General features: G+C 39.0%; 1 pseudogene; it reads right to left on the reverse strand.

Annotated features, from left to right (window-relative positions):
• Positions 1-2,972: 2,972 nt before the first annotated feature.
• Positions 2,973-4,344, reverse strand: LOC101722801 (E3 ubiquitin-protein ligase Mdm2 pseudogene; annotated as a pseudogene).
• Between the last annotated feature and the right edge of the window lie 6,971 nt (positions 4,345-11,315).

An 11,315-nucleotide genomic window follows, 5' to 3' on the forward strand; every position in this document is an offset into this window, starting at 1 on the left:
ATGAATGAGGCTCTAGAAAAATTCAAAGCAGAAATAATCTCCCAGATATCTGCAGAGATGGTGAGCAGAGTGAAAGACATGATTAGAGCCTCTAGAACAGAAACAGATAAAAAAAAATAGATGAGCTCAGAAACATGCTGGAAGGCATGAATACCCAGCATAAGAAAGAAATGGAAACCATGATCGCCCAACATAAGAAAGGAATGGAATCCATGAAAGAGATTCAAACAAATATTCAGGAGATTAAAAACTCCACTGAAAGTATCCACAGCAGATTAAGGGAATCTGGAGATAGAATATCAGATATAGAAGACAGGATCATGGTTAAAGACCATGAAAACAGAAATTTCTTAAAAATAGTAAAGGACCATGAGAAATCAATCCAACAGCTGCTAGATGATGCAAAGAAGAATAACATAAGACTGATAGGAGTCCATGAAAAAACAGGAGAAAGTACACTTGACATAAAAAAACTGTTCACAGAAGTAATAGTGGAAAACTAGCCAGACAGAGGAGGAGAATTGGACATACAGATAAGTGAGGCATATAGAACTCCAACTAGCCGTGATCAAAAAAAATCTGCATCTAGACATACAATAGTCAAGATCCCAGAAACCCAACAGAAGAATAAAATCCTGCAGTTAGAGAAAAGAAACAAAACACCTACAAAGGAAAGCCCATCAGAATCACAGCAGACTTCTCAACACAAACCCTCAAGTCAAGGAGAGCCTGGAGTGAAGTATTTCAAGCCCTAAAAGAAAATAACTTCCAACCCAGACTGTTGTATCCTGCAAAATTATCTTTCAAAATTGATGGGGAAATTAGATACTTCCACGACAAAGAAAACCTGAGAAATTTCATGAACACCAAACCAACACTACAAGCAATTCTAAACAATATCCTAGAAAAAGACAATGAAGGTCACAACTACATGAAGCCCAACAGAGGGAAACCACCAGGCAAGGTAAGACATTAAAGGGAAAGGGAGGAAGAAAAAAAGAAATAAAAGAACCAACAAAAGTACAACATCATGACAAGGATGAATCCATATCTATCAATTATAACCATCAATATTAATGGCCTCAATTTACCAATCAAAAGAAATAGACTGGCAGAATGGATTAAGAAGAAAAATTCAACAACATGCTGTATACAAGAAACACACCTAACTCAAAAAGAAACTCATAGACTCAAAGTAAAAGGATGGAAAACAGTTCTCCATGCGACAGGAACCCAGAAAAAAGCAGGGGTAGCAATCTTATTTGCAGACAAAGCAGATTTCAAACCAAAACTAATTAAGAGAGACAAAGATGGTCACTACATCCCTGTGAAGGGAACAATCCAAGAGGAAGAGATGACAATCTTAAATATATATGCACCAAATACGAATGCCCCCAACTATGCAAAACAAATATTAATGGACATGAAAAACCAAATAAACACTAACACAATTGTAGTGGGGGAACCTCAGTACCCCACTATCACAAATAGACAGATCATCTAGACAAAAAGTTAACAAGGAATTTCTAGAACTGAACCAAGTTATTGAACAAATGGACTTAATAGATGTTTACAGAGTGTTCCACCCCACAAAATTGGAATACACATTCTTTTTGGCTACACATGGGTCATTCTCCAGAATAGACCACATGCTAGCTCATAGGACATGTTTAAGTAAATGTGAAAGAACTGAAGTTACCTTCTGTATTTTATTAGACCACGGTGCAATAAAATTGGGGATCAATAACATAAGAAACCGCAAAACCCCTACAAACACATGGGAAACTGAACAACACCCTCTTGAACAACCAATGGGTCACAGAAGAAATTAAAGAAGAAATTAAACAGTTTCTACAAATAAATGAAAATGCTACTACAACATACAGGAATCTATGGAACACAATGAAAGCAGTTCTACATGGGAAATTCATAGCAGTGAACGCCCATATTAGGAAAACAGAGAAAACTCAGATAAATAACCTAATGCAGAACCTCAAACTCCTAGAAAAAGAAGAGAATGAAAAACTCAAAGCCCGCACAAGAGAGGAAATTATAAAGATCAGAGCAGAAATCAATGCAATGGAGACTAAAAGAACAATACAAAAAATCAATGAATCAAAGAGTTGGTTTTTTAAAGGAATAAATAAAATCCATAAACCTTTAGCCAACCTTATCAAAACAAGGAAAGAAAAGGCACAAATACATACAATGAAGAATGAAAAAGGTGAAGTCACAACAGATCCAACACAAATCCAGGGGATCATCAATACCTACTTCGAGAACCTGTACTCCAATAAAATGGAAAACACAGAAGAAATGGGCAGATTCCTAGATACATACGAATTGCCAAAGTTAAACGAAGAAGATATAGAAATTCTAAACACTCCAGTTACAATGAGTGAAATTTTTTTTAAACATTCAATAAATCATTTATTTGTAAATAAATAATATACATATGCTAAACCTAAAAATTTAGACAATCAAGACTACATTAGTAATCCATAAGCATGTAAAATGAGACCCATTTTGCGGAGCTGAATGTTGAATAACATTACCTATGTTATCATTTATAATCTCAATTATTACCAATTCTGGTTATTTTCACTAAAGATTCTTATTAATTATAATAAGTGGCACATTTTTACCTACATAACATAGCACCAAATGTAAGAACTTCTGAAAGGGGAGAGAAACTAAGGATTGGTGTTTCGGAGTATCTACATTTTAAATATTAACTCTTTCGCACGCTTTTCTTCCTCTTTACACAAAAGGTACTAAATAAGTTACATTTAAATGTACTACTTATGGCCGGGGATTTAGCTCAGTGGTTCCGCTGCCTGCTGCACAAGCGCAAGAACCCGAGTTCGATCCCTGGTTAAAAAAAAAAATGTACGACTTATATTTTTTGCTTTGATATATATTCATAAAATCTATGTTGTCTAAATTTTTAGGATTTATATAGTTACAAATTTAAAATATATACTTTTATGGATATGACAGCTAATTGAAATAAGTTAGCACAATCATTTGAATTGGTTGTCTGCATACTGGGCAGGGCTTATTTCTTTTCTTTAGCTTCTTTGCACGTGTGAAACATGACATAAGATGTCTTGATTTGCCATGAACAATGCAACCATTTTTAGGTCGACCTTGGCAAATCACACAAGGTTCCAGGGCATTAAGGGGAAAACTAGATTCCACACTTTCTTCTTTTTCTTGTGTTTCTTCCTTCTCCAACTCTTTAACATCTTCCTGGCTGCTATTAATAATGCTACCGGAAGTTGATGGCTGAGAGTAGTCCTCACTTTCTTCTGACTGGGAGGCTTGTGTGACTTTATCATTATCTTCATCAATACATGACTTTCTGGAATCATTTGTTGCAGGTTTTTTACCATCAGGCACATCCAAGCCCTCTTTTGCCTGTGTTGAGTTTTCAAATTTGGCTTTTTCAGGGAGTTCCCCCTTATCTTTCCCTTTATCTTCAGGAAGCCAATTCTCACAAAGTGCCCAACATCTGTTGCAATGCGATGGAAGGGGAGGATTCATTTCATTGCATGAAGTACACTTCCAATAGTCAGCTAAGGAAATTTCAGGATCTTCTTCAAATGAATCTGTATCACTTTCCCCTGCCTGATACACAGTAACTTGATATACTTCATCATCTTCATCTGAGAGGTCTTGTCCTTCTTCACTAAGACTATAATCTTCTGAGTCAAGAGATTCAACTTCAAATTCTACACTGAATTGATCTGAAACTGAATCCTGATCCAACCAATCACCTGAATGTTCACTTACAACATCATCCAGATCCAGATTTGATGGAGTCTCTGTCGATTCACTGCTGTTACTTCTTTTACAACATAGCTCCCTTATCACACACAGAGCCAGGCTTTCATCAAAAGAAAGAGAAATACTATCTGACTTGTGACATTTTCTTTGTCGTTCACCAGACAATTCATCTGAATTTTCTTCTATCTCACTAATTGCTCTCCTTCTAGATGAGGTAGACGGCCTAGAAACCAAATCTGAAGATGAAGGTTTTTCTTCTTGTAGCTCTTTCCCAGGGTCCTTTTGTTCACTCTCATCTTCAAGGTGACACCTGCTCTCACTCACAGATGTGCCAGAGTCTGATGATTCCTGCTGATTGACTACTGTCAAGTTTGTGTAGATCATTGTATATATTTTCCTGTGCTCTTTCACAGAGAAGCTTGGTATTCCAAACAAATCTCCTAGAAGATCATTTGAACAATATAAAATATGTTGTTGCTTCTCATCGTATAATCGTTTAGTCATAATATACTGGCCAAGAGAAAATATAACCTCTTTCATAGTTTAAGTGTCTTTGTGTGCACCAACAGACTCTAACAACTTCAAAAGCAATGGCTTTGGTCTAACCAGCGTCTCTTGTTCCGAAGCGGGAATCTGTGAGGTGCTTACAGCACCATCAGTAGACACAGACATGTTGGTAATGCACATAGGCCTGGATCGATACAGAAAACTTGCTGTACGCCAGTGATCACAGGAGTCTATCTCCAATTGCCAGTGAACACAGCTCAGACGCAGAACTGACCCTCGCTTCCGAGCCATACCTGCTCCTCACCGCGCGGCATTTTTGGCACCCGGAGTGGGGTCAGGGGTCCCCCAGGACACCCCAGTTCCCCTCACCCGGCACGCGGAAGCCCGACGACCTGGGCCTCGGAGACTATTCTCAGGGGCCCAGGCCACTGGGGTGCTCAGACGCACTCAGGGCGGCGAGGAAGGAGGCTCCTGGGGGCAGAGGGGCCAGACCTCCGCCGGCGAGGGAGTGGGGGTCGAGGCTACCCGCACATTACGCTTCTCGCTCTAATCTTTCAGTCACAGAGAGCCAAAAAGGCCCCTGTAAGCAACAGAGACCCTCGATCTACAATGAGTGAAATTGAAAATGTAATTAAAAATTTACCAACAAAGAAAAGTCCAGCTCCTGATGGTTTCACTGCTGAATTCTACAAGACATTTAAAGAAGAACTAATGCCATTACTCTTTAAACTCATCAAGGAAATTGAAAGGGAAGCAATACTTCAAAATTCATTCCTGGAAGCAAGTGTTACTTTGATTCCAAAACCAGGGAAAGACCCAACCCAAAAAGAGAACTACAGGCCAATCTCCCTAATGAACATAGATGCAAAAATCCTCAACAACATATTGGCAAACAGAATACAGAGGGTCATCAAGAAGATCATACACCCTGACCGAGTTGGATTTATCCCAGGGATGCAAGAATGGTTCAACATGCATAAATAAAAAAATGTAATACACTATATTAACAGAGTCAAGGACAAAAACCATATGATCACTTCAATAGATGCAGAAAAGGCATTTGACAAAATCCAACACCCATTCATGATAAAAACCCTACAGAAAATTGGAATAGAAGGTCTTTATCACAACCTGATTAAGGCTATTTATGAAAAACCAACAGCCAACATCATACTAAATGGTCAAAAACTGAAAACTTTCATGCTAAAATCAGGAACAAGACAAGGATGCCCACTATCACCACTCCTGTTCAATAGAGTTCTGGAAACATTAGCCACAACAATTAGAAAAGAGAAAGAAATAAAAGGAATAAAGACAGGAAAGGAAGAAGTTAAACTGTCATCATTTGCTGACCATATGTTACTTTACATAGAAGACCCAAAAAACTCTGCCAAAAGACTTCTAGTCTTAATTGACAGATTCAGTAAAATAGCTGGATACAAGGTCAACACTCAAAAAACAATAGCCTTCTTGTACACAAATAACAGACTCACTGAGAGAGAAATTAGGGAAACAATTCCTCTTACAATAACATCCAAAAAAAAAAAAAAAAGAAATATCTAGGAATCAATCTAACAAAGGAAGCAAAAGATGTCTACACTGAAAACTACAGCACTCTGCAAAAGGAGATTGAGGAGAATATAAGAAAATGGAAAGACATCCCTTGTTCCTGGGTAGGAAAAACCAATATAGTGAAAATGGCCATACTTCCAAAACTACTATATAGATTCAATGCAATGCCAATTGAAATTCCAACAATATAATTCACAGAACTAGAGAAAACAATCCAAAAATTCATTTGGAACCAGAAGAGACCTAGAATAGCAAAAGTAATTCTAAGCAACAGAGATATGGCTGGGGGTATCACAAATCCCCAATGTGAAACTATACTACAAAGCTACTGTGATAAAAACAGCAGGGTACTGACAAAAGAACAGACCTGAGGATCAGTAGAATAGATTGGGAGATACAGAAGCAACTCCAGACATACTCTGCCATCTCATCTTTGACAAAGGAGCCAACCACCATCACTGGAGGAAAGATAGCCTATTTAATAAATGGTATTGGAAAAACTGGATTTCAACCTCCAAAGATTAAAACTAGACCCATACCTATCAGCATGCACTAAACTAAGATTGAAGTGGATTAAAGATCTAAATATTAAAACAGAAACACTAAACTTGCTGGAAGATAAGCTAGGTAGAACTCTTGAAAACATTGGCATAGGAAAAGACTTCATGAACAAAACTTCAGTAGCTCAGGAACTAGCACAAAGAATCAACAACTGGGATCTCATCTTATTAAAAAGCTTCTGCACTGCAAAAGAAACCACCAACAGAGCTAAGAGACAACCCACAATATGGGAAAAAAATTTTAGCAGCTGTACCTCAGACAAAGGACTACTATCTGGAATATATAACGAATTGAAAAAAATCAGACCCCCCCCCATATTCAAAGACCCAATTCAAAAATGAGCATCTGAAATGAGCAGACATTTCTCAGACAAAGAAGTAAAAGCAGCAAACAAATATATGAAAAAATGTTCCACATCACTGGTGATTTGAGAGATGCAGATGAAAACAACACTGAGATTCCACCTCACCCCAGAAAGAATGGCTGTTATCAAGAAATCAACCAATAACAAATGCTGGCAGGGGTGTGGGGAGAAAGGAACCCTTCTCCATTGTTGGTGGGAGTGCAGACTGGTGCAACCACTGGGGAAATCAGTATGGAGATACCTCAAAAAACTAGAGCTAGAGGTCCCATTTGACCCAGCTATTCCCCTGCTGGGGATCTTCCCAAAAGAATTAAAAGAATCATACCACAGGGATATATGTGCACCCATGCTCATAGCGGCACAGTTTGTTATAACTAAAGCTTGGAAGCAGCCCAAGTGCCATTCAATTGGAAACTGGATAAAGAAGATGTGGGTTTTTTTTTAATAAAATGGAGTACTACTCAGGCATGAAGAACGAAAAACTAGAGTCATTTATAGCTAAATGGATGCATATTGAGGCCATGCTCTTAAGTGAAATAAATAGGACACACATGTGTAAATACCAAATAGTTTCACTAGTGTGAGAAACTGAGAGTGTAAACAGGGTTAAAATGATTAAAATGAATAATTGATAATTTGAAATAGGAAAAAAGGTCCAAAGACAAAGGGGTGAAGGGAGGAGAAGGGGAAAGGAAAGGAGGGAAAGGAAAAACTATGAGAAAAGAAAAAAAATGGAAATAATGTCTGTGTAAATAGGGAAGGGTGGAGGGGGTGAAAGGTGCACAGCTAATGGGGAAAAAATAAGAACCAAGATACATCGTGTACAGGTACAAACACCCAATGATAAATGTAAACGAACTGTATACCTAAAATGTACCAATAAAAGAACTTAGAAAAAAAAAAACCTGGAGAGAGCTTTGTAGAAATTTCGCTTTAATTAAGGCCAAAGATCAACATTATCCAACAACGTTTCTCATCTCAAAGGGTAGAGGGCATTGGCTGCCGCAGGGGGTCAACTCCCGAGGTCTGGGGCCTAATCAGATTCGGCAAATAGGTATTACTCATATCCCTTGGTTTGACCAGTTGTCTCATGTACATGTTTCTATTGATACTTACTCAAGAATCCTTCATGCCACTGCACAACTCAGTAAAACTGCTTCTCATTGCCTTAGTTGTTTTGCTCATCGTATTCCTAAACAGATTAAAATAATGGCCCAGCTTATACTGCCTCTCATTTCTAAATCTTCTGTAAGCAATGGAATATTTTACATATAAGTGACATGCTCTATAATCCTCACCGCCAAGCACTAGTTAAAAGACCCCATCAAACATTAAAAAAGGTATTACAAAACCAAAAGGGGGAAAATAATAAGGACATAAAATAAAATTCATGAATGCAGCTACTTAAGACATTAATAACCCTTAATTTTTTCATTACTAATGACCAAGGCTACACCCCAGCAAAATGACATTGGATCACTAAATACAATGAAGCAGATCTCCCTTTGGTCTTATGAGAGGGTGCTAACTCAGGGCTCTGGGAAGGCCCTGCTCCTCTTTAACATGTGGTTGAGGGTTTGCTTGTCTGTCATTACAGGAGGGACTGGTGTGGCTGCCTTTATTGTTGGTAAAATCTGATCCCACAGAAGCAGGACCTCTACCTGGAAGAGAGGAAAGACTAATGTCCATTCCCGTTGCCCAGAAAAACTCAGGCTCCAGATGTGACCTGAGGAAGCCTCAAGATGACTGAGTGAGCCAATGAAGTTCTTCAGTGCACAGGACAACAAAAGACCCCTGAGACCCTTTTTCTGGCTATGTTTGTCATAGTCAGCTGTGCAGTAATGTTGAGAAGTCTCCCTTTGGGACAAGCTGGCCCTTATTGGGCTTTTGTACAAGACCCCACTTTATGGGAATCTATAACTTGGTTTGATTCCCTTTTACTTGTATTCAAAAATGAGAGTTTCTGGATTGAAGGCATAAACTCCCCCTTTAGTATTTCCTTATCCTCTATCACATAACATTACCAAAGCAATATACTGGTCTATTCAGCCCCTACTCTGTATGGGTTCTGACCCTCTCTGTTTAACCCCTAGAGCATGGGTATGGCTCCACTTGTGCTCAGGACCTAATCCCCTTGAATTTTTATCTTTGGGAAGTTACAAACATAATAGCACTACTACAAACGTGCTCGGACCCATCTTGTCCATTTGTCATGCTATCAAGAACTTGTACCCTGAATATCAGGAAGTAAATTGGAAATTATGTAAGTGTCCCATTGGCCATGAGACCAAACTAGGAAACCTAACCATCGCTGATTGGGGACTAAGAGGCTATCTTCATGATAAACATAACCATATGCTTTCTGTGTATACTTCCTGTGTCAGTTACTTTTCTCTCCTGGCTAAGACAAAATACCCAACACCCAAGTTAAAAAGGAAGGGGTTTATTTGACTTACAGTAGAGTTTTCAGTCCATAATTGGCTGGCTCTGAGGCTGGGATAGCAAACAAGCATCACAGAAAAGAAACAACATGGCACACACAAGGCACCAAAGGTACCAAGAAGGTTTAACAGCATCTTTCTGCCCCTTTTATCTTATTCAGACTTCCAGGATTAGGGGAGTGCCAAACCAATCACTCATGTGCAGTGGATTAGTAATCACATGCTCTTAACCCCAGCACCACACATTCCAGATTCAACTACCTCTGAAAAAGAAAGCCCCACCTCATCCACATGAGGCTTTAGGGGGACATCTAAACACAAGCCATAACACTTCCAATCTTTCACATCCCACTGTCTATAGGAATGATTCCATAATCTCGGGAAAAGGTGGCTTATCTGCACCTTGACCCTTCCTGGATAACAGCCCACCACAGACTACCATCTGGAGGTAGGAACAGTCCTTCCATCCCCTCCGGATATGGCAAGGACAATTGTCTAAAGATGGGAGCCAAACCAAACTTACTTTTCATCATAACCATGCTTCCTATATCAACGTGTGCACCAACCATCCTCATGTGTTTTTGCAAGGGCCTCTTAACGCACAGCAGTACATATTATGCTTGTTTGCCTCAGGTGCCTACAAATTCTAGCATTTTAGTTCTGTATCAAAGTTATTCATTTATTTACCTGTCAACCCATCCTTTGGAAGGATCCTTTGTCATTGACATCTTGACTCAGGTTCTCGATGGTCTCTGCTGCCCTGAGTGGTTTACCGGCATCCTTACTGCTTCACTCGTGGCCACCATCATCATTCCGGCCACAGCTACTACTGTGATTGCTTCTTTGACCCAATCTGTACAAATTGCTAAATATATTAATCATACTATTCTTTTTTGTTTTGTTTTTTTGTTTTTGTTTTTGTACAGAGGATCGAACTCGGGACTTTGCACTTGCGAGGCAGGCGGTGGAACCACTGAGCTAAATCCCTGGCCCAATCATGCTATTCTTAATGTCACCTCTGCCCTTAATATTCAACAATCTATAGATAAAAAAAAAATTGCTTACCTGCCTACAGCTTGTGGAAACTGCTACTGAATTCATTGGGGAGTGCTTTGCTGCATTTAACATGAGAAATTCTCTTGCCTGTAATTGGCACTATAAACATTTCTGCTACACTCCATCAGCCAACATACATGGAAAATGATCAGAAAACACTTACAAGGGTCCGCTAAGGATAACATTACCTTTGATGTACAGAGATTATGTGACCAAATTCAAATAACTCTGCTAGCTGCTCAAGAACAATCCACTCAGTGTGGTATGAAACTATAAAATCTAATCAAAGCTGGCTGAATCCCCGAACCTGGACATCAGGTACTCTTTGGGGAATGATAGCCATCATTGTCCTGTTATTAAAGACTCTTCTTCTTTTCTCCCTAGCCTGTAAAATCAGAACAAAGGCATTGACACACCAAAAACAACAACATCAAGGTTGGCTCACTAATTAATCAATTGCTTAAAAAAACAAAAAGTGGGAGATATGGAGTCCCTTGCAGCACTCAGCAGGTTAACATCTGCTCGGGTTGACTCAGGACACAGAAGACCGCTGACCCTGAGGAATCAGAACATCTTGAAGATGGGATGTTTTGCCAGCTCAAGCAGAGACGAGCCTTGCCAGTGAAACATGGAGGAACATCCTGGAAACAATTTGATAAAGTTAACAATTCAGCATAATCATCCTCATACCTTTCTTATCTAGAGTAAGGGCCAGTGTTCAACAGAACACAACACCCTTGTTTTTTTCCTCAATAAAACTGGAAGTTTAAATTAGTTCAGGTCTTCATTCTGATGGAGTCCCCTGACGGGCCCCCCCAACAAAGATATTCTCTGTCTCCTGTATCTCCATTCATCTCTGTATCAGGGTTTACTGACCTGAACCTGGTACAACATGCAGTAGATTGAAGCTAGAGTCATTATTTCTCACCATGTACGAAACTAAAATCAAAATGGATCAAAGAATTAAATGTTAAAACAGAAACACTTAAAGTGGTGGAAGGTAAACTAGGTAAAACTCTTGAAGT

Source organism: Heterocephalus glaber, unplaced genomic scaffold, assembly GCF_053883595.1.
Source record: "Heterocephalus glaber isolate CG9 unplaced genomic scaffold, H.glaber_assembly_v1.0 deba00001442, whole genome shotgun sequence".
NCBI lineage: Eukaryota > Metazoa > Chordata > Mammalia > Rodentia > Bathyergidae > Heterocephalus > Heterocephalus glaber.